The sequence below is a fragment of the Lygodium microphyllum genome, chromosome 4, assembly GCF_053477565.2.
Source record: "Lygodium microphyllum isolate KBCC chromosome 4, Lygodium_microphyllum_v1.1.10, whole genome shotgun sequence".
Classification (NCBI taxonomy): domain Eukaryota; kingdom Viridiplantae; phylum Streptophyta; class Polypodiopsida; order Schizaeales; family Lygodiaceae; genus Lygodium; species Lygodium microphyllum.
Window position 1 is genome coordinate 44088503 of NC_141138.1, and position 25252 is coordinate 44113754.

Consider the following 25252-nt stretch of genomic DNA (forward strand, 5'->3'; position numbering starts at 1 on the left):
AGGTTGTGACTCATAATATCCCAATGGTCCCTGATGCAGTGCCAACGAAACAATGACCTTACCCCATGAATCCCAAACACGCCCATGTAGTAAAAGAGGATATTGATAAACTCATGAGGGCAAGATTCATATATGAGATCAAGCACACGGACTGGGTATCACCTATCGTGATTGTCATGAAGAAAAATGAAAAAATCCGAGTGTGCGTGAACTACAAGAAAGTGAATACCACTACAAAGAGGGATAACTATCCTTTACCTTACACGGAGCACATGCTTGAGAGGGTAGCAGGTAAAGAAGCCTACAGTTTTCTGGATGGTTTCTCGGGCTATAATCAAGTACAAGTGCACCCCGATGACAGGCACAAGATTGCCTTTGCCACGGAATGGGGTGTATTCGCACCTACATTGTCATGCCTTTTGGGCTGATGAACGCACCTGCGACTTTTCAATGCCTAATGTGCACTATCTTTAAGGACATGCTTAGGCACGAACTGGAAGTGTTTGTAGACAACTTATGCGTACACTCTAGTTGGGCCGAACACTTAGAGAAATTGAGAGCTGTCTTTGAAAGGTGTAGGTTGTACCACCTCTCATTAAACCCCTTAAAGTGCCAATTTTGGGTGAAACACGGATGCATCTTAGGGCACGTAGTGTCAAGGAACAGCATTGCCACTGACTTTTCTAAAGTCAAAGTCATTGTTGACTTACCGCCACCGGATAACTACAAGGGAGTTCAGTGCTTCTTAGGACACACTAGATATTATCGACGCTTTGTACTAAATTACGCACTAATTGCTAGACCATTGTACAAGCTGTTGATAGTGCTCGAGTGGACTGAGGAATGCCAGCGTGCATATGAGCAGTTGAAAAAGGCTCTTACTACTGCACCAATCTTACGAGCCCCAGACTGGAACATAACGTTTCATGTACATATAGATGCCTCTAAGTTTGCTATTGGAGCCGTGCTATGCCAGCCTAGTGAACATAACTTAGATTACCCAATGAGTTTTGCTAGCAAGCAGCTCACAGAGACCAAGATGAACTATTCCACGACAGAAAGAGAGGGGTTGGCCACGGTATTTGCGGTAAAGAAATTTAGGCATTACGTGTTGGCCACTCCCTTTGTCTTCTTTGTTGACCACCAAGCCTTGCTATATCTTGTGAACAAGCCTTGCGCTATGGGACGCATAGCTAGATGGTTACTCCTTCTACCGGAGTTTGACTTCTCTGTGGTTGTACGCAAAGGAAAGCAGCATTACATGGCTGACCACATGTCCCGCATACCCACAGGAGAAGCCGCTGGACAAGGCATACCTGATGATTTACCGGATGCTCATCTCTTTAACCTGTCTAGCGAGAGAGAATTGTTTAAAGCCGATCTGACGCGGTATTGGGCCGATGACATAGTGCACGTGCTAGAGAGCGGACTACCTGAGAGACCCATTGAGAAGGCCAGGCTAAGAAGACTTATCCTAAAAATTCAGCCATGCCAATTGATAGATAGCCGGTCAACTCTACAGGTTGAGACAAGACGGTTTATTGTGCAGATGCATATGTGAGCACGAGATGCACGATGCATTGAAAGAAGCACATGGCGGAATCGCTGGAGGACACTTTAGCGGGGACACAACAGCCCGAAAGGTGCTACAATCCCAACTATGGTGGCCCACCCTTTTCCGCGATGCAGCTAAATTCATAAAGCACTGCGATGAGTGCCAAAGGACCAAAGTGCCTGTGCGGAAAGATAAGATGGAGTTGACCCCTATCATAGCCCGACAACCCTTTGAAAAATGGGGCATCGATTTTATTGGACCTATCAGTCCTGCGAAACAATATTCCCAAGCTCGCTACATCATAGTGGCAACCGATTATCTAACGAAGTGGGTAGAGGCACGAGCCATGAGGAAGAATGATGCTAGAACCACTGCAAAGTTCTTGTGGGAGCAGGTCATTTCACGGTTTGTTTGTCCAATCAAACTTGTAAGCAACCAAGGCATGCACTTCATTAATGAGGTGATTTTCCACGTACTCTTTACCTTCCTAATAATTCATCGGAAGTCCTCTCCCTATTACCCTCAGGCTAATGGCCAAGCCGAATCCACGAATAAAATCTTAGTCAACGTGCTTACAAAAGTAGTGTCTACTTCAAGAAGTGACTGGGACAACAAGCTAATGGCGGCCTTGTGGGCCTATCACACAGCTTATAAAACGGCTGTAGGACAGACGCCTTTTAGGTTGATGTACGGAATTGAAGCCATTTTACCCTTAGAATTCTTCATCCCTAGCTTAAGGATAGCAGTCCAGGAGCGTTGGGAGGGAAGAGAGGCTTGGACCAATCGCTTAGTGGAGTTAGAGCGCCTAACGGAGACCCGACTCCTCGCCAGTCACTCTTTGATTTGTGAGAAGGCTCGACAAAAGATGTGGTTTGACAAGCATGTCAAACAGCGAGACTTTGAACAAGGGGACCTTGTTCTGCTATACTCTGTAAAAGGACCTAAACAGAAGATGAAGTTTCGCGGGCTAGGGCCTTTCAGAGTACGCATGATTGGTAGAACAGGGGATGTTGAGTTAGAGACACTTGAAGGTAAAGGAAGAGGCTTTTTTAATGGTAGCCGCATAAAGAAGTACTATCCTCCTTCCCATCCATTACATGAGCCACCAATGCTAGAACCCCCAATGAACATCTGCATGGCTACTATAACCGACCTTACAGATCAGGACGAAGAAGCAGTGGCACCGGCGTATCTACAAATCACAGTCATAGCAAAAGCGACGTATTCTTTCGATGCCTTGATTGATGAAGGTGCCAACTACAACATCTTGACGCATGACCATTGGACACGCATTGGTCAACCAAAACTATAGCCCACTAATGCCAAACTCACCCCATTTGGGGGTAATGCTTATTCACTCCTAGGGAAGTGGAAGGTAGTCATTTCTATTGACTCTGAAAGTTTACCAGCTTTCTTCCATGTGTTTCCTGACACTAAAAGAGCCGGTAATATGTCACTATTAGGTTGTACTTTCAAGAAGCAAACGAACTGTAATGTGGATTACAACCTAAACCGCATTCATCTTGCTATAGGCAATGTGCGTATAGTGATGAATTTCAGCAAGGGCTGTCTTGACTCCTCCACCATTACGAAGCCACCAATAGAAACCCCTATGGCCACACTTCAGCCCAAGTCTAAACAGAAGAAAACTAAGGCATCATGCCAGGCTCTCGACCCTAGGCCCAAACCCACCAAGATTGCTCACAAGGCCAAGGAGTCCAAGCTTATATGGGTGCCAAAATGGCAAAGACCACATCCGGGTAGACCACCCAAACGCGATTCTAAATGCCAAAATAATCAGCCATCACGGCCTAAGAGGCAGTCTAGATGCTATCGACGTAGACACACAACCACGCCGCGATGGATCCCCAAATATCTCTTGCGAGCACAAGGATACTACGAGGGCAACCCCTGGATTTGGGTGCCTAAAAATGGCAAGTTTAAAAGCTCATCTACAAGCAATCTCACCCCAGTGAGGGAGGCTTGTACACATGGTGCCCAAGGCATAGTCAGCAAACCATTGCCCACTGTGGCTAGTAAGCATCAGCTCATCTATCGACAAAAGAAAATGCCACAAGCCTTAGACTTACCTAATCCAGAGAACTTAAATACCCCCATGACTACTCACTCAGAACCCAGCACAACTCCCACGCCCCCAGAGCTTCCTACAGCACCTCAAAGTGCTTCGGAGTGCAAAGCCACACCTGTGACACCAATGATGGAGTCACCACTATCCAGTCCATTTGCACCATTCCCACCAGCAGGTCTTAAACCTTCCTACGCAGTACGACCTTTCCTTTCCTTGGCTAAAGAACTTGCCGTGACTTCTGGGGATGACTTAGTAACCTACATCAAGATGTTGGACAAAACTTTCACTACATTTGCTAGAAGTTATGAGAGGCTAGACCTAGGTCTTCTTGACAAAACACTTGCTTTGGATGTTCGTGCATTACCATGCACTTGGGAAGAATACGAACTTATGACCAGTAAATTCCCCAAAATTGCTGCTGAACTGATAGCAAACGATGAAATCTCAAAGGAGCAAGCTACCCTCTGAAGACTAATCACTTCATATCGTAAGCCTCCTCATCTTGTTCCTGAGCACGAGTTGCAAGAGCTCACGCAGATGGCAAGCTCACCTTCCACGTTCTTGCAGCAGTGGTTTGCTCTGAGAATCCAATGGGAGAAAAAAGGTTGCCAGATAATGACCAATGCTAAGCAACGCAGGGCAGTTAAAACCATCGAATATGACCCTACTTATGTGGCACCTATCTCATTTAGGGTTTTGGCCATCACCCGCAACCAGCATTTAGACGACCATGTGCTCGCTCACCCTTACATTGACCGATTCCTTACGGAAGAGGAATTACATGTTGCAAGCCGCCTTAATACTGGAGATCTCTTTCACGATGTCTTGACCCACATCTCCCAAGTCTCCATCCAACCATCTTCTCTTGATTTTCATGCCCAACTCGAATACAATCCAAGCTTCTATGATTGGTTATTGGCTAAGTAAGTCAATCCATGAAAAACAGCATTTGCCTCGTACTTCCTGTGCTAATCCTAGGAAGGATTCCTTGAAAGATCTAAGACGAGGGGGAGCAATGTGAGCAAGAGCAGAGAAAAATGAGAGTCAGCAAAATGAGAGTCATGCTATCTAGCAGAATGTTATGATTAATTGAGTTTCAATGGAAGATACTGCAAAGGGAAAACAATAGCAATTGCTGCTGTGAGCTTGTCTCTAAAATTCAAGCCTCTAAGCAAGTATACCAATTTTTGACACATACATTTTTCTCTCAAAATTGAGTTTTGTTAGAAATAAGCCGATTTTTAAGCATTAATGTTGGCATGGTGTGTTGACAGGTAACCACCATGGCAGGACAAGACAAAGGGGGCAAACTCCCATTTTTTGAAGAAGAGATGACCAAGTTCGGCATCAGCGTCGAGACACGAGGATTCATCAATTCACCTTCAAGCACACGCTGAACCTGGATTAGGCCATCTTGGAGAAACCTGCAGTCAAAGAATTGGTGGACAGATGCCACCTCCATAAGTAGGTGGAAAAGGTGGGGCAGGCCGTGGATTACGGCATGTGTGCTGAATTTCTGAGGAAATTTGACAAGGGCAGGAACTGTGGCACTGTCACAATGAGGACAGGGAGCAGCAAAGAAGAGTTGAAGTGCCCCTCAATGCAGCAATCGTAGAGAAGGCCTTGGGGCTGGTACCCAAGAAAGAGAGGTGGCCGAGAAGGGATGTTTACGCCATGCTGGGGGTAAAGAAAGAAGAGGTGCACACAGTGGATGGAATCAGCTTGGCTGACATCTCGGATCCAACAGTGAAGGTGCAAGCGAAGATGATCCACACACTCTTCTCAGGCCAAAGGTACAACGCATTGATGAATAGGATCGGGGTCCCGTTGTTAGAAAGCATCGCAGCAGGAGTCCTTGAGGAGGTAGACTGGAATGGGTTCGTGCAAAAAACCATTCAAAGCTCAGTTGCCCTTCTCACTCCAGCGGAAGCACCAGCAGGAGGAGAATCCCCTGCCTCAACAGCATGCTCCACAAGGAAGAAACCTGCCTCAAAAGCGGCCACAATTAGATATGGTGGTGTTTTGACAGCCATCATAGATGAAGCAATGAAGAATGCTGGAGTCATGGAAGAGCAAGCTACACATCAAAGCCTACTGCATCAAAGCCCACCTCACCACGAAGGAGAAGAATCAAGTGAAAGAATGATAAGTGACAAGGGAGAATAGGAGGTGCTGCCTACACAAGCAAGCAAACCAGAAGGACAAAAGAAAGGGGACAGGAGACAGAAGGAAAGGAAAGAGGAATTAAGCAAAGAAGAACAAGCTAAAATCAAGAGAGCTCAAAGAGAGTCTAGGAGGGCTGAGGAAGAAAGAAGGAGGAAAGAGGAGGAAGAGCTTGCAAAGATAAGAGAAGAATCAAAGAAGGTAGAAGAGGATAGGAAAAGAAGGGCGGAAGAAGAAGCTGAAGAGCAGAGATTGAAGGAGCTGGCCGAGTTGGTAGAGGCTACACAAAGATCTGTGGAAGAGACCCACGGGGGTGGAGAGCTCGAACCTGTGAGCCCCCATCATAAAGCCGAAGCTAGTTCAAGTGTGGAAGCAGCTCCAGTGGCTGTAGGTAAGGGCAAGTCCCTACTACATCCACTTCCTTCCTCTTTTGTGCCTGCAATGACTGAAACCACAACTACAACCACCACACAACCCACACCTCCCCTCGACATGGCACAGCTAATGAACATGATGCAAATGCTAGTGAGCAAAGTGGCCGAGATCGTGCCAGAAACCGGATTGAAAAGGCCCGCTGCCGCAGATGCAGAGTCACGGCAGGACCCTAAAAGACAAAGGCTGGAGGCATCAACCACCACACCCCATACTCCCATGCTTGCCGACACTGACTATGACGCATATGTGGCTGAGCTACTGGCACAACTAGACAAGGCGAAGGAAGAGAAGAAAGTGGCCTTGATGGAGCTAGAAAAAGAAAAAGAAACGTCAACTGCTCTTAGGCTAGAAGTCTCAAGGCAGGGAGCCGACCGACGAAGAGAAATGAAGGCCTTGCAGGACCAGCTAGTAGCAAAAGCAAAGGAAGCCCAGGACAACGAAAGACGCCTTAGACAAAGGCTGGAAGACGAAGAGCAGAACCTGGTGGCAGAGCAAAGGAGTCTAAAGCTACTAGTGCAGCAATACAATGATCTACAGCAAAAAGTCACTCAAGTGGAAACACTAATGCAGGAGGTTCAGGAAGGGGAAGCCAGTACACCACAAGAACATACCATGGAGCTCCGTTTGTGGCAGGAGCTAGAAGAACAAAACAGATTAATAAGTGAAATCGAGTTTCTGAAGAGTGAAGGGCCAGGAGTCTCAGCAGCAGAAGCAAAACAACTACAAGATGAAGTGCAAAGATTACAAGATGCATTGGAGACCTCCCAGGAAGATGTAGAGGCCCTCATGGCCATGGCTTTCAATAAAAAAAGGCTATTCCTTGCTGAGATCCAAAGCCAAGAGCACCTGGTGCAAGAAAAATTAGAAGTACTGGCCAAGGTGCAACAAAGGCTCAGCATTGTAGATCAAGCCAAAGGGATTGCTGAAGAGCAGCTGGCTTAGAAGTTAAGAGAAAGGAACCAGTTGTGGTTTTTAACAAATGAGTAGCAACTGGTAGTGACCACCCTGGCGAGCCAACTGGAGGAAGAGAGAAAAAGGATGGAAGAAATAGCTATGGATTGAGAAAGGAATAATTTTGACAAGGTGAGAGACTTGACCGAACGCTTGGCAGTGGTGACAGAATGCAAAAGGGTGCTTGCAAAAGCCAGGGTTGAAGCTGTCGAAATAACTACTAAAACACAGTGGGCAGACCTTCCTCAACACGGTACTCCATGTCACACAAGCTGAGGGCGATGATCCAGTGGAAAAGGTGAAAAGAAAGTTGGAGCTGACCACTCGAGCTCTAAGATATGGTCTTCAAGAGTGGGAGCTTCCAATGACTACAGGGATCACTAAGGAGCAACAATTCCACTACTTACGTTGTACGGGCCTTTCCACTGCTGAGCTCAAGGAGCTAGGTTTTGAGGAGCATAAACAGCCACCACCGCCACTGCCAGTCATTCCATCTGTGGTTGAGCGACATGTCGAAGAGGGTCCGGATTTCGAGCAAGGTGATGAAGAAGAGCAACAAAGAATTCAGAGTCCGCCTCAACCTGATCTCCAACAAGAACCTGCAGATGTCCATCTGCCTGAGCGTATAGTTGCAGCAAGGAGGAGAAGACAAGAATTAGCTGAGGAGGCCCAATGCCGAGCACGCACAATTCCAAGACTTCTTCCTGAAGAACCCATGCCACTGAGAGGTGATTCACATCCTGTAGACTGGCCCCAGGAGTTGGTCATCTGGCATCAGTGAGAGTTTGGGCTCTCATTTGCTTTCTCACGCTCTCTGAACCGGGCCCTACCTCTAGGATTCTTAGCCAAGATCAAGGATCTGGCCAATGAACTTGCAAACAGGTGGATTGAAGAGAGAAGCCTGATAATAACTAGGTGGCAACAAGAACCACAGGATTACTGGGAAGATGATGGAACCTAGAACGGGCCGGCACTGGCTCGTGCACTAGCCGGACCTCTATCTCACGTGCTCAACCACCCCACGGCCTCGCGGCCAGGAGCGTGGATGACACATACATTGCCTTCCTAGATATCTTGCGTTTGTATTACGTCATTTGTAGTCTACTCTTCTCTCACCCACTACTCCTCAGAGGAAGTCCCTTACACATTGCCTAATGGCACGAAGCACAAACATAGGGGGTCCTCCAACGGCTGAATGCCGCCATCCCTCTGCGACTCTCCTACACCTTGGGGATTGGCCCCTCGATGCGTCGCTCAACATATAAACATTCCGTACAAAATCCACTCAAGGTACCATTTAATCGTATACAGGAATATACCATTGTCCTTACTTCTCTTTCCCCTAGACCCCACGACTAGCCTATGGCTTAGGGTGTCCTGTCTCTCACTCAACGTGGGTCAAGGTCCTAATGAAAGCAATTGCTGTGCATCCAGGATTTCTGATACCTTTAAATATTTCCATGATTTATGCATATTGTGGATGCTAAGTGCTCAAACAATTATGAAATCAATATTGTGCACATATGGAAAGCATCATTTCAATGATTTTCAACTACCGTTCTTATGCGGCGTTGCACGAACCTAGCACCGAGGAAACCCTCGTGCTACTAGGCTCTTATTTTATAATTATTCACCGACCTATATGGCATGCACACAAAACAGCAATCTTTTCATCATTTTACTTCGCATTTAGACACATTCTAACCACTCTACCCTCCCATCGATCAAATGTTGCATTGTGGTATGGATTTATAGGGCATTTTGCCATCATTTTATGTGTAAAAAGCGGGAAAAACACACTAGAACAAGAAGGTGGGGATGAACTGAGGAAAATCCTCATGCTTCAGTCCCCACAAACATTCACAAACATTGTTCTTAATTTTCATTAATTTTTCGCACCCAAAATGCATTTTTCCCTATTTTTAATGATTTTTCTCTATTTTCCTTGTATTTTTCCTTATTTTCTGCATTGCTTAATTACTAAAAATTCAAAATAGGTTATGGGCTGTGGCCCTTAGTTCCTTCTTGCAGCAAAATGAAAATTTAGTTGGTGTTCCTATTCATTTTCCCATTTTTATGCTCAAAACCATCATTTTTCCTTGATTTTCCATATTTTAAGTGTTTTAGTGTATTATTTTGAGCCACAAGATGCATATTTTTCTAATTTTCTGATTATGATCAACAAATACTCATGGAAAACAGCAATATAAACAATTTTTAGCCCACATGAACAACATTTTATCAATCAAAAGCCATGAAATCTCAAATTTCCTTTGAAAAAATTGAATTACCGCTTATTTGCATGTTTCGGGTTTCATGTGCATGGCTGCAAATCTGAAAATCAGTAGCACTTCATGTTCAGCACGATCACAAATCACCATTTCCAGCCCGGGAAGCAATCTGATCCATGCCGGACAAGCCTCCACCATTCTTTCTTCTTCCTTCTTATTCCCACATGAACTCCCTCTTAGAGGAGAGAGAGGGAGGAGAGAGAAAGACTGATTTTCTCTCTCCCCCTACAGGCTGCCATTGAATGCGTAAACCGGAGCGATGCGGAGCGGAGATCGAGTGTAGTGGCCTGGAGTGCTTGGCTTCATGGCTTACTTGCAGCCTCTCATCTCGATTTGTGGGGGGGGCCGTTTTTTTCGGCGGTGTTGAACAGCTGCTGCCCCCCCTCAATCACGAATTTTAGAAGGGGGGTGCCCCTTCACAAAGGCACCCCCTCATTTCTCAATTTTTTGGGCACCTCCCAATTCTTGACCGGCCTTTTGGCCTTTTCCCCGCCTCTCGCGCATACGGTGTCCAAATCGCAGTCTGAAAATTTCTGTGAGCTCGTCTCGGCATCCCGCACTGACTGATAGCTCCACTAACCGCCACAGGCACATGGAAAAATTGCTAAAAATCTGCAAATGTTTCCCGGGCGTCCTTAGAGCACTTTGATGCTTAAAATCGTCCTAGGTCGAGCCGCCGCCTTTGACATTGAATATTTTTCCCTTGATATTCCTAATTTTTAGCTATTTTTAAGCAATTCTCGGCACCAAAATTCCGCTCTCAGAAGATAAGGTCAATCTGGTTCCCAAAACCATCCAAGGCTACGAGGCACAGCTGAAATGGCAGAGGAGGATTTGGGACACCAATTTTGATGCATGGACCGCCTTTTGCAGTTCACTCCTCGAAGAGCACAATGATCCTATCTACATGCCCTACCCCCGTAGGCATGGAGTGGACTATGATAGAGACTTGCATGGGGATTACGACTTCCCAAAAATATATAATGTAAATGCTAGGAGCCCTAAGGAATGCTTAGTGTTTAGGTTAGAAGATATACTTCCTTCTATAAATCGTTTCCTTGCAGACTTCTCTTCCTGCCCAGATCCAGCGTTTTTGACCACTTGTATTTACCTCCAACTTATCAAATTCCTGCTACTCCAAAAACCCACAGCAGAGGAAGCCCATCTCCCCCCACTCTTCTTTGATATCAACCTAGGAATAGATAGTAGAGCTTTGACTAGGTTAATGATGCGGGCTACTCTCCTTCCTTCCTTCTGTCTAGAGCTCTTAGAAAATATGAGTGACACCCGCTTCACAAGGTGTAATCACCCTTTCTTGTCAACCACTCCTCTGAGAGCTAAGGCCGATATTAAAGAATACCTACAAAGTCGTGCATTCTTATCTCAATGCCTGCGACCACCACGTGATTAAATGGGTGTGATATGCCTTGACAATTGTACTCCCTCTCTCATTCTCAAAAAAAAAAAGAAAAAAGAAAAAGAAAAGAAAGCAAAGAGAGAAAAAGACACAAAGAAACAAAGACAAGGTGATTGGAGAGAAAGACAAGAGCAAAAAATAGCAAAGCTGAAAGATGAATCTACTACTAAGCAAGTTAACAAGGAGAACACTTCACATGTGCTTGCAGTCTCCCTTCATTGTTATTGTGCACCACACTCACTGCATCTAGGGTTCTCCCTAGCCCCTTCCCCACTTCACACTTAGGGCACATCAAGGGCAGGACTTTCAAACCTGTCACCCTAAGTTTTGCACCGCACCTCCAACAACGCACGAACTGGGTCCTCAAGTGTGGGACATTACCAAGGGCTTGCCCAAGGTTAGACCCATCTCCCAGTTCCAGTGGCACGAGCACCATGCACTACACAGTGAGACAGACACACCTCCTAGGAAGTGCACAACTTTTCTTGCAGGTTATGTTCGTGTTTCAAGAACTGGCTGCTTGGTTGAAGAAGATCATCCACTACATCCTCTGATGACAATGAATTTTTCCATGAGTCGGACATGACTCCATTACTGCAACTTCAGAAGCTTCACTGCTAAGGTGTAAATGGCTCAACAGATTTCATGTTGCCAATCATCCGCCTACTGATGGTGGCTGCCATGACTGAACCAAATCAAGCAGAAGGAAAACCCAGTGATGGATCTGCCATTGGCTTAGATTTTGCAACCTCATCTTCCAAAGATGCATGCCTACCGCCTCAAGATCTACGGATCGCTTAGTGATTCCACAAGCGTGAAGATTTTCAATGCAAGATTCAAGATCTTCAGCTCAGCACTGAAGATCTTGAAATCAAACCTGAAGATCTTAAAATCGAAGACAAGGATCCTCAGGATAACAAGATCTTCAAAACAGAGACAAAGATCTTCCATGCGAAGACAAAGCAAACCTTTGTCAACACAGAGTTCAGGGGGGTTTCTCCAGGATAAATCCCTCCAACACCATTCTTCTAAGGGATTGCTTATTGATCAAGCATTTTTGTTGACCAAAGGATAACCGGCTACCTATTTTCCACCAGCCAATTGGAACCTCTATCAGCCGTCTCGCAGAATGGGAGCCACAACTGTGTGTGAAATCCCGAGCATTTTCATGAAGTTTAAAGCACGCCGGAATCTCTCCTGGTCATCGTCATCAAACTCCATCACCTCTCATTCACAAGCATTAGTGTCATCTACCCACCAGTTCCACCTAGCAACAGCATCATCTATCCCACTACTTCCCACCACAGTACCATGGAACTGGCACTTGGCTAGGAGGGGGGTAATGTTTACCGCAGCACAGAGGAGCGGGAAATGGAAATAGCAAAAGGCGCAGGACAAAAGGAAGAAAAAGACGCCTTAACCGGTAACCAGACCCTGAAAAAATTAAAAGCACGAGCACGACCCTCAGGAAGTCTTAGAGTCGCCCAAGGAAAGTAAAAGAGTAAAAAGCGCACCATTAAGTGTGAAAGCACTCCCGAATCCTTGTAAAAGAGTGCCAGGCTCACTCCTGTGCAAATTGTATGCATTAGTTGGGAATAGGATAGATTAGAATGGTGGGAAATGAGAAATGGGCCTAGGCTAATGGCCGGCCATGTAAAAAAGGAGATGACCGCCCATGAAAAGTAGGGCATGTATATAAAGTTCAAAAAGTGAATGAGAAGATCATTCTTGTGTGTGGCCAAAGCTTCTTCTTGTTATTCTCTTGTTTCTTGCCTTCTTGCTTGTGCTTGAGAGAGGGATTGAGAGAGTGTGAGGGAGTGAGGGAGTGACTGTGTGAGAGTGAGGGATCTTGGAGAAGAAGCTCTCCATCTTCTCTCTTCATCTTCCCCTCCTCTCTTCTCTTCTCTTGTCTCGTGCATGGCCATGGAGGATGAAGCTCATGGGAGAGGGATTAAGGTTGCTTGAGCTTGCCTCAAGGATCGTGGAGCTACCGATGTGCAAGAAAGAGGAGGGTACTCGATCGAGCATCAAGGTAAGCTCACTACACCCGTAAAGTAGGCATTACTCGTCGACTATGTGAGAGGTAGCCATGGCCGCTCAGTTTGAAACACTTGAGCAATAAGTGGTTCGTAGGTCTCGGGGTAGAGCTTGTAGCTCCCCTTCAAAGAAAGAGCTTCTCGATGTGATTACAGAGCAGCTACAGACGCTGAAGGTGAATACCACCAATATATCCACTCCTGCGGGAGCTGGAAGAGATGTGATGTGCTCTAATATATGGTGTGGAAAGTGTCATCAAGTGGGACATTTAGCTACTGAATGTACCTGAAAACCAACCATTCCTGGAGCCTTCTGTTCCTACTATTTGCGGAAGAACCATACAGAGGATATTTGCTCTCTGAAAGAGATGCATGAACGAAGGCAGAAGGATGAAAATGCAAGATTCAACTTGCTAGAATCCAAAATGACAACACAGGATATTGGACCAAAGCCTAGGGAGTTTGGTCCTAATTTCGGTCCAAGGAGGTTTCCCTCTCAAAGTTACAGAGGACGACAGTCCGAGAGATCAAAGGTGGAATGTTATAGGTGTGGAGAAAAGGGACATATCTCCCCAAATTGTCCAAACCCTAGACGATCTGTGGATTACAAGCCCTTATGCAGCCGATGCAAAGGAGAAGGACACACTGCAAAGGGCTGTCCCAGTCCAGCCCCTATAAAGGCCAATGCTACTGATAGCCAACAGAAGGTACAAGAACCTGCTTCCAATTTGGTCGAGTTGGAAGTTGCCATTGTTATGCGCACCAAGAAGAAGGAACCAGTGGTTCAGAATGGAAATGACTCTCCTGCCAAGACTATGAAGTTCAACCTACCTACAAAGGGGCAGAGCAGTACAGAACAGAACAGTACAGTACAGAGCACTACAGTGCCACAGAGAGATACAGAGATAGTCCCAGAGACAGGAGCAGAGGCCCAGGAGATAGATGATACAGAAGCACTTCCAGAAACAGAAGAAGTGCCGATGCAGCAATTGTTAGCAGAAAAAGGAAATATGAAAATGGGTGTAACCCCATTTCCCAGCCGGTTGGAGAAGCCTATGGATCCTATTAAAGATTATGACTTGGTCAAGGACCTAGATACTTTTAAACCAAACTTAACATTCGAGAAGTTGCTTATGCTATCTCCTAGCTACCGAAAGAGATTCAAAAGCATCTTGACAAGAAGACGTGGACTAAGGATCGCTCCTTCAACAACAACCAAGACCAATAAGGCCCGGAGCCTGTAAAGGAAGTAGATGTGGCTAATGCCTTCCTAGATCCTGGAACTCCACATATTAGCATATGGATAGAAGGATGCTTCATTTCAGATGCATTGATTGATGGAGGTTCATCAGTCAACATAATGACGGATGTCACAATGAAGGACTTAGGGCTGCAAGGAATTCAACCTACATAATGCCTTATCAGATTGGCAGACCAAAGTAGAGTCAAACCGTTGGGCATCCTCCCATATGTAAAAACAACCCTTGCAAGAAGAGACTATTGGCTGACATATTTGGTGGTCAAACAAAATCCTTATGGGACTTCATACCCTCTGTTGTTGGGAGAACCTTGGCTTTTTGAAGCAAGAGCCAGGACGGACTGGTTCAAAGGAACCCTAACCCTAAGAAGAGGACCCAATAAAGCGGTGTTAAAGCTGCATGGATCGCAAAAAGGCAATGGATCCACATCCATTGAAGTCATAACTGACTCCTCTAACGAGGTAACAAATGGTACATCAGGAGATGAAGAAGCTATTAAGCATATCTTTCCTAAGAAAACATAGGCACAATCCCTAACAGTGGGCACTGTAAGCCACCTGCCATGGGATGTAAAATCCTTGTCCACGGGAGAATATCTCCTATCTCAATTAGAATTAACTTCTAAAATCACCTCTGACAGTGAAATAGAAGCATGGATGTACTGTTCTCCCTATTACATGACGGTCGCAGAGACAGAGCAGAGTCAGTACAGAGATAGTACAGTTACAAAGCAGAGTCAGTACAAAGGTAGAGCATATATAGAGCAGCTACAGAACAGAGACAGAGCGGATACAGAGACAGTAACAGATACAGCGCCAGAGCCAGAGGCAGAAGCACAGTCAGAACTGGTTACAGAAGCAGAAGCGCATGCAAAGGCAGAAGATCTGTTCTTCTCCTACATAGCCTCTACAGAAGCAGAGAGAGCCTCCAAAGGATGAGGATGAAATTGATGAGAAAGAAAATGAAGTAGGCTATAAAAGTACAGATGAAGAATTCCCTCTGATAGAGGATGATTTGGTTGATGTCCCTACAGAGGCCGAACATCTCAGGGTACTGGATGGAACGACCATGGTTCCGTTTGGGTTGATCAATGGACCATAAAGTATGCAGAATCTGTATAAGCAATGGATTAAAAGCATAAAAATTAAGTTCACCAATGGCTCCTGTTGTCGTGACTGTTCAATCCAAAGAAAATATGATGATGATGCCCCCGCCAACAGAAGCCCAAGACCTCAAAGCCACGGCCTCTAGCAGGTCCATGCTATGTGACATTCCTGGATGCATCCTCTGAAGATGAAGCCTTGAGTCCTGAAGAGGTCACCACTCAAACAAAAGCAAACAAATCTCTAATACCCTTCCAGCAACTTAAATAGACAAATGAGTCATCTATTCAGAAGGAGGACACTGGTTCTAGTGGGACATCAGACGAGGATCCCAGACGAGGATCCAACTCTCTTGAAAGAGTCAGACCTCTACCGAGAAGCAATCCGTGGAACATTTATCCGTGAAGTGGAAGGTGAAAGACAAGTAACATTCCTGGATACTAAAGGAATTGAACGTCACCTGAAAGTGGGTCTCAATCTTCCAAAAGAAGAACTAGTGGTCCTGCGAGACCTACTCAAAGAGAACTTAGATGTGTTTGCTTGGTCATATAAAGACCTAAAGGGGATTGACCCCACAGTATGTCAACATCACATTGACCTAGAGCCCGATGCCAAACCTGTAAGGCAAAGACAAAGATGGATGAATCCTAATTATTTTGCTCTAGTGAAGGCTGAATTATTGAAACTCCTTGAAGCAGAATTCATCTATCCTGTGGCTAACAGTGAATGCGTTTCGCCCATCGTGCTAGTGCGCAAGAAGAACGGGAAACTTCGAATATGTGTTGGCTTTCGAAAGCTCAATTTGAAGACGAAGAAGGATCATTTCCCTATCCCTTTTACATACCAACTGTTGGACATAGTGGCAAGCCATGAGCTTTATTCCCTCTTGATGGATTGAGCGGATATAACCAAGTCCAAATCGTAGAAGAGGACCAATCCAAAACAACCTTCACCATAGAATGGGGACCTATGCCTACAGAGTGATGCCATTCGGGCTTTTTAGATATGATCAATGCCCCACCCTCATTAGGTGCTACCAATGATCCATGATGCTCAAAATTGTAAGGCCCCCATTATGAGGAGAAGCCAAATGTGAGCCCAGACATTGGTTGAGTCCTGACTTGTATATCAGATGAGGTCTATGTGACCGGATGGCAAAAAGGTGACTATTGTGGGTCTAATCTTTGGGCTAGACGGAGTGGTTAAGCTGGTAGCAACTCGAGGCGCATTGCATCGAGTTGCGGTGTAAGGGAGTTAAAAGGGGCCCCTATTATGGGGTGCGGGGGCCACGGAAGCGGCCCCTGGCTGGGGGGTCCCAGGAGGCAAGGGCCCCCCTGGCAAGGGTCCGGGGGCAGTGCCCCTGGCCCGATGGTAAAGGGAATATTCCCTGGAATATTCCCTGGCTGACTAGTGGAGGCTCATATGGTAGGTCAGCAGGCCAACCTAACGACCTTCGCAGGCTATAAAAGCTAAACCCCTTCGCAGCCACCATCACTCACTCATCTTTCACCCAGTCAGAGTTGTTGTTCCAGCTAGCCTTAAGCTCTTCACCTATCTTCTGTCTAGATCGCCATCTAAGCTTCACACAGTGGAAGCGCACGGGTGGACAGAGCCATCTTTGTATCAGTTGTTTGGAGTTAAAGAATTTACTGATTCTCCTCTTATCTGTTGTGTACTCTCTATCTCTTTCTCAGATTCTGTTCACTGCGCCGTGTAATATTTTACATGGTATCAGAGCCCAGGGGGCTCTAGAGATCAGAGAGTGTGCAAGAGGCAAAGGCTTCAACAGCAAAGAGAAACCATGTCGACTTTCGGAAGCGGTTCTGGCGCATCAGGAAGCGGTGCAGGAGGTGGTGTTGCTGTACCGGCTATTCAAACACTGAGGATTCGTCCACCAACCTTCAGCGAAGGCAAGTTAGATGGTACAAACTACACCTTGTGGAAGTTCAAAATTACAACTATCCTTGATTCTTATGAGATTCTGGAGACTATGCTAGGGACTGACGCAGAACCACAGCCTACCCCCGACCCATCAAATCCTAGTGTGATGATTCCTCCAAATGCATATCTTCTATGAGCTTGGAAACGAAGGAATGCAAATGCATTGTGTGCCTTAGTTACAAGATGTTTTGACAGTGCTTTGACTTTGATTCAGCATACAACCAAAGCGTCAGAGGCTTGGAATGTACTAAGGAGTCAGTACGAAACACGAAACCAAACAAGGATTCAAAACTTGGAGAATCAACTAGCAGTGGAGAAGTTTGCTGAAGGACTCGGATTAAGAATATGTGCGACCAGATGGCTGGCGTTGGGATACAAAAGACTAGCGAAGAGCTAGCTTGGAGGTGTCTTCGGATTTGTCCACAAAAGTTTGATGGACTAGTAACTGCCCTTAATACTCAGGTGAGACCTCAAGCTTTGACTTTTGAGGAGTTTTGTGCATTATGAATGGAGGAGGAGTTGAGGCTGAAAGCCCGACAAGGAAGCAACAATGGAGATGCTGCATTCTCTGCCAATGCAAAAGGCAAAGGTGCTTCCTCCACCAAAAATGATAGTGACAAAAAGAAGAAGGGCGGCAAGAAGTTTCAAGGAGAGTGCTTCTACTGCAAGAAGAAAGGACATGCAATTGCAGATTGTCGTGTCAAGAAGGCAGATGAAAAGAATGGTACCCTTAAAAGTAAAGGGAAAGAGACAGCCAATACGGCTGAAGCAGAGTTGGAATTATTCATGGTGACCATTGAGGAAGTGTGCTCCTCGGCGCAAGAAGAATCTACCACCACTGACTCATGGGTGTTGGATAGTGGGGCCTCCCATCACATGACCAACAAGAAAGGTCTATATAGTTCTATGCAGCCTCTACAAGAATCCATCACTGTGACGGTTGGAAATGATGCTAAATGCCTTGCTGCGGGCACAAGTACTATTTCTTTTATTGTTGCAAATGGTGAAGTCAAAAAGCTTTCAAATGTGTTGTATGTTCCCGAAATCAGGAGAAATCTCTTATCAGATAACTGATCTTGGTCATGAAGTGAGGTTCAAGAAGACAGGTGCAGAAATTATTGATAGTGCTAGCACAATTGTTGCCAAAGGAGAAAGAAGGAACAACCTGTATAAGCTAAGTGCTCTTATAGCCACCGCTGGAGTGGGCACAAGTAAGCTTTGGCATGAAAGGTTTGGACACATCAGATTTGCAGTATTGAAGGAGATGCAAAAGCAAGGTATGGTTGCTCACCTACCTACAATAACTGAATTGAAGGAACCATGTGAAGCTTGTATGATGGGCAAGCAACAGAGAAAGGCAGTTCCACAAGAAAGCAAGAATAGAGCACATGCTCTTCTAGAGTTGGTGCATGCTGACTTGTGTGGTAAGATGCCTACACATGCCTTGGGGAGATCTTCTTATTTTATGTTGATTGTCGATGACTACAGTAGGAAGATGTGGGTGTACTTCCTTCGTGATAAGGCTCAAGCTTTTGGTAAGTTTAAAGAATGGCTAATACTTGTTGAGAATGAAACAGGGAAAAGTGTGAAGAAATTTAGAACAGATGGTGGTGGTGAGTTCAACTCAAAGGAGTTTGAAGGCTTTTGCAAGAGCAAAGGGATCAAGCGTCAATTGACGACGCCTCACACACCTCAGTAGAACGGTGTTGTGGAACGCAGGAATCGCACCATTGTGGAGATGGCAAGATGCATGCTAAAGGGCAAGGGATTGCCTAACCATTTTTGGGCTGAAGCTGTTAATACTGCAGTCTACATTCTAAATCGAAGCTATACAAAGGCTCTCAAGGGAAAAACACCTCATGAGGCTTACACTGGTAAGAAACCATCTGTCTCACATTTTAGAATTTTTGGATGTGAATGTTATGCACATGTTCCAGATGAGAAGAGAAACAAGTTACAACCAAAAAGCAGAAAATGTATCTTCTTGGGTTATAGTGATGAGCAAAAGGCTTACAAGTTATATGACCAAGAGGCAAAGAAGATCATCGCGAGTTGTGATGTGGTGTTCAAGGAGGAGCCTCATACAGTGGAGGAGGAGAAGGCAAGTTCTTCCACTTTATCATCAAGCGAAGAAGTAGTCCACTATGAACCTGTCCCGAGAGCTATCCCTATCCTTAAGGAGGAGGAAGCATCATCTTCAGATGATGAGGAAAAAGTTCACCAACCTGACATCACCCCACCGAAAAGGCCATTGCCGCGCTGGGTGAAGCAGCTCTATGACCACAATAATCCTATGCCTGCATCTGTTGAGGAGAAGGCAGATGGACCAAGGAGGTCTCAGAGAATAGAGGAGCAAAGGAGGGCTTCTGCTCACATAGTCAATATGGCCTTGATGGTTGAGATTATGAGAGAAGTAAAGGAGCCAACTGACTTAGAAGAAGCACTTGCAAATCCATCATGGAAGGCTGCTATGCACCCGGAGTATGACAGCATAATGAAGAATGACACTTGGGAGCTAGTGGATCGACCAGCAAAGCAGAAGGTTATTGGCACCAAGTGGATCTGGAAGGTAAAGTACAAGGCTGATGGTACCTTAGAAAAGTACAAAGCTAGACTGGTTGCCCAAGGATTTTCACAAGTTGAAGGGTTTGATTTTCAAGAGTCATTTGCCCCAACTGCCAGAATGACCACTATTCGCATGGTACTTGCAGTGGCTGCCCACAAGTAGTGGCCAGTGTACCAAATGGATGTTAAGTCAGCGTTCTTAAATGGTGACCTCAAGGAGGAGGTGTACATGGCTCAGCCACCAGGGTTTGAGGCCCCCCATTCTGAGAACAAAGTGTGTAAGCTGAAGAAGGCATTATATGGGCTGAAACAAGCCCCCAGAGCATGGTACCAACGGATAGATAAGTTCTTTTTAAACCTAAACTTCAAAAGATGTGCCTCAGATGCTAGGTTGTATGTTTACAAGGATGGTAAAAAGTCTGTAGTGATTGTCCTATATGTGGACGACCTTCTTATTACAGGTGACTATGAAGATATGATCAACCAAACTCGAAAGGCTTTGAGTTCTGAGTTTGAAATGACAGACTTGGGCTTGTTGCACTATTGTTTGGGGATTGAAGTCTGGCAAGAGCCAGGAAAGATCTTCATCTCTCAGAAGAAGTATGCATGGGAGATCTTGAAGGCATTTGGCATGACCGAGTGCAAGGAGATAGCTACACCTATGGAGGTGAATACAAAGTTATCCGTCGAGGATACATCAGCACTAGCAGACATTAACATATAGAGATCCAGTATCACTATGTGCGTGATTTGATGGAGGATGGGATAGTGGAACTGGTCTACTGTCCAACAAAGGAGAATGGAGCAGATATATTCACCAAAGCACTTACAAAGGATCTGCTTCAAGTTCATCTTCAGAGACTCGGTATTGGGCCGAGGAGATAGTTCACCTATGGGTGGACATTGAGGGGGGGTGTTAGATATGATCAATGCCCCACCCTCATTAGGTCTACCAATGATCCATGGTGCTCAAAATTGTAAGGCCCCCATTATGAGGAGAAGCCAAATGTGAGCCCGGACATTGGTTGAGTCCTGACTTGTATATCAGATGAGGTCTATGTGACCGGATGGCAAAAAGGTGATTGTTATGGGTCTAATCTTTGGGCTAGACAGAGTGGTTAAGCTGGTAGCAACTCGAGGCGCATTGCATCGAGTTGCGGTGTAAGGGAGTTAAAAGGGGCCCCTATTGTGGGGTCTGGGGGCCACGGAAGCCGCCCCTGGCTGGGGGGTCCTGGGGGGGCAGCGGCCCCCTTAGCAGGGGTCCGGGGGCAGCACCCCTGGCCCGATGGTAAAGGAAATATTCCCTGGAATATTCCCTGTTGAGATATCGAGCTCCACTCGTGATACGCCAGGGTGACCGTTGTGTATTTATGTCACCGACTTGTCAATTGCAGATGCGGTTGGTACACCGCCCCTGAATAATAGCTACATGATAGCTATCCTTATCTACTCTAGTTCGTGGCTCAGTTAGTATGCCACCTTAGTTAGTTGAGTTTGGTTTGAGACCCATATCTAGGGTTCTTCTATTTCTTTGTACTTGAGTTCTTTTGGCTTCCACAACTAAGAAGAGGAAAACTGTTTTCAGCCTCCACCCTTGTGTGTATTCCCCCATTGTGCAAGCAAGAAAGCTACAAGTGAGACTCCTTCCTTCTCTCCCACAATCTTGACATGGTATCAGAGCCTTGTTCGTGGTAAGGAGCTCAAGAAAGCAAGCCAAGCTCGCGGTGTTCTGGTAAGAGGAGCAGTGTTGCTTTCATTTTCTGTTTTGGGAGCAGATCTCTGCAGGTAGTACAGTCGGAAAGTGCAGGAGTGCATTGTCTCAGGTTGAGACGCCCTTCGCGGTGAAGCAAGAGGGCAGTTTCGGGGCCTGTTTTGGAGGCGGAAGTTTTCTGCACACACTCAGGAAAAGGCCCAGTTTTATGCTGTGCAGCCACTGTTCTACAGGTCGGTGAATAGTTACTGTAAAAATTGCATTGTATGCTTGTGCGCAGAGACATTGGGAGTTACAGAATCATCCCTGTTGCCTGTTGATGCAAAATCGTCACTAGGAAGTGACTGTGTGGTCAAATACCACTTTCGCCAGTTTTGCAGATTTTCCCTTGTGAGGGTGAAGCTGTGGTTTTTGCAGTGACAGAATTTTTTGCAGTCTTCTGTAATGACATCTGATTCTCTTTCATAGATTGTCACTGAAAAGCTTGACAAGAACAACTTCCAAGCATGGAAGTTTAGAATGACGAATTTCCTTATGGGAAAAGGATATTGGGAATTTGTTGCAGGAAATGAAGAAGAACCAGTTCTTCCTGATGTTCCCAATCAACAGCAAATGCAGGCATTTAAAGCATGGCATGAGAGAGCCAGGAAAGTTATGTATTGGCTGTCTATCAGCATTTCAGACTCTATGATTGTGCATATCCAGGATGCAAGTACGCCAAAGGAGGCATAGGATACTTTGTCAAAAATGTATAGCACAAATACGCAAGCCAGGAAAATGCAGCTCAAGCAAGAGTTGCACAATGTGCAAAGAGAAAATATGAGCATCAACGACTACCACATGAAGGTGAAGAAGATTGCAGATGCACTTGCTTCCATTGGGTCACCAGTGGAAGATGATGATTTAGTTTCTGTGACCTTGAATGGTCTAGGAAAGGATTATGCACAGTTTCGGACATCCATTTCAGTTCGTGAAAGATTTCCTGATTTTGAGGAGTTGATTGCTCTTCTAATTTCTGAGGAACAGAGAAATGGTGGTACACCTTCTTCAGGAGGAACTTCAAAAGAAGCTGTCTTCTACTCAAATGCTGGAAGAGGTAGAGGCAGAGGTAGAGGAGGCCGATTTGGAGGCCGTGGTAGAAATCAGAATATGCAGCAAACTCAAGAAAACCAGTCCTATGGAGGAGGACCTGGTAACTCTAGAGGCAGGGGGAGCCAAAGAGGTCGTGGTGGATGGCAAAGAGGTCAAAATGCAAATAGTAATGTTGAATGCTACTACTGTGGTAAAATGGGTCATATGGCTAAAGACTGCTATAAAAAGCAGAATGACATCATGAATGGAAAACTGCAACAAGGGAATTATGCATCTTCTAACAGACAGGGTGATGACAGAAATGTGCATTTGTTCATGGTGCAGCACATGAACAATTCTGTGACAAGTGCAGAAGAAAGAAATGATGTATGGTATGTTGACTCAGGTGCATCAAACCACATGATAGGTCATGCAGAATGGATGGAGGATGCAAGGAAAATGGAAAAACCAGGATTTGTGGAGAGTGGTGATAATACTGCACATCCTATTGTGCAGATTGGAAAAATTCCCTTGTCTATGCAGGATGGGAAAAAGAAATACATGTCCGATGTATTTCATGTCCCGAATATCACCAAGAATCTGGTTTCTGTCTGTCAAATGGTTGAGTAGGGCTTGCAGGTCAGATTTAATCCTCATGGATGCTTTGTTGAGGATATGAAAAATAAAGGTCGCTTGATAGAAAAAGGAAAGAAGAAGGGCAGAATGTTTACGTTGGATGCAGACATGTCTGAATTGAGTGCAGCAATGTTTGCACATGGGACCGGTATAGTTGCAAATATTGATATCTGGCATAAACGCATTGGTCATGTTAATGTACATCGACTTAAATCAATGCAGGCCCAAAATATTGTTGCAGGATTGCCAAAATTCAAGGTTGCAGAAATGCATAAGGTATGCGAAGCCTGTCAGTTTGGAAAACAGGCAAGGAAACCATTTCCTAGACATGTTTAAGAGAGTGAGAAGCCATTGGAATTAATCCACTCTGATGTGTGGACTACTAAAGCTGCATCTCTTGGAGGCTATCATTATTTTGTCACTTTTATTGATGACTATAGCAGAAAAGTTTGGGTGTATTTTATGAAAAAGAAAAGTGAAGTTTTTGGGCATTTCAAAACCCTTAAAGCTATGGCTGAAAAAGAAACAGGTCTGCAAATAAAATGCCTAAGGTCAGATGGAGGGGGAGAGTACCTCTCAAATGAGTTTGCAAAGTTCTTGCAGGAGCATGGCATAAAGCAGCAATATTCATGCAGTTATACCCCACAACAAAATGGAATTGCAGAAAGGAAAAACAGGCATATTGGAGAGGTATCTCGTGCCATGCTCAATGAAAAAGACTTGCCAGATTTTTATTGGGCTGAAGCAGTTGCTACAGCAGTCTACATAATGAACAGGACTCCCACTGCAGCAATACATGGAATGACTCCAGAGGAGAGGTATACTGGTAGGAAACCAGATATTTCTCATTTGAAAATTTTTGGTTGCATTGCCTATGTACATGTGCCAGATGAGCTGAGATCCAAGTTGGATCCAAAAGCTGAGAAGTGCATCTTTATTGGTTACTCTCTGCAGCAAAAAGGGTATAGATGCTATAACCCTTCTACTCGTAAGTTTACACTGAGCAGAGATGTTGTTTTTGATGAGATGAGTAGCTGCTATAAACAAGTAAATGTGATTGATGATGTAGATGCACAAAATGGTAATGCTGCACAGAATTCACAGCAGCAGTCACAAAATATTAGTGGACCTGAAGCGTCCTCTAGCAGTCGTTCACATTCTTCGCCATGGACAGGCAGATTGAGATCAGGAGAATCTTCTCAAAGCAATGCAGATAGTGGTATGCAGGTATCACGAAAAGGAAAAGAGAAGGTTGATCAGCCCATGTTTGATGTGAATGCAGGTCACTCTTATGTGGATGGTGAATCCAGTGGCTCAGAGCAGAGCATTGATGATGAGTTGGGTATTCCTTCTATTGTTACACATGGAGTAAGGAAGACCAGGGATGTTTTGAGAGCACCTGGGAGTGAACCTACTTTGCGCAGGTCTACGAGAGCTAGGTATCCTGTGGATAGGCTGAAATATGATGGATTTACAGCCATTCACTATGCATATATGGTCAAAGTGATACAGGAACCAGAACCCACTTCTTTTGAGCAAGCCATGGGAAAAGAAAAATGGGAGAAAGCCATGGATGAAGAAATGGATGCCTTGGAAGCAAATGCTACATGGGAATTGGTACCTTTGCCTAAAGGTAAAAATGCAATTGGCTGTAAGTGGGTTTATAAGGTGAAGCACAATGCAGATGGTTCTGTGAACAGATACAAGGCAAGATTAGTAGTCAAGGGGTATGCACAAACATATGGCATTGACTATGAAGAAACATTCAGTCCGGTTGCAAGGATGGCAACCGTAAGAGCAGTCGTTGCTATGGCTGCATCAAAGGGATGGTCTTTACATCAGATGGATGTAAAGAATGCCTTCTTGCATGGTGATTTGCAAGAAGAGGTCTATATGGAGCAGCCACCAGGTTATGTGCATGTTGTTCATCCTGAGTTTGTTTGCAGGTTGAAGAAAGCCTTGTATGGCTTGAAGCAAGCACCTAGAGCATGGTCTGACAAGATAGGACAGTATCTTGTCACTATTGGCT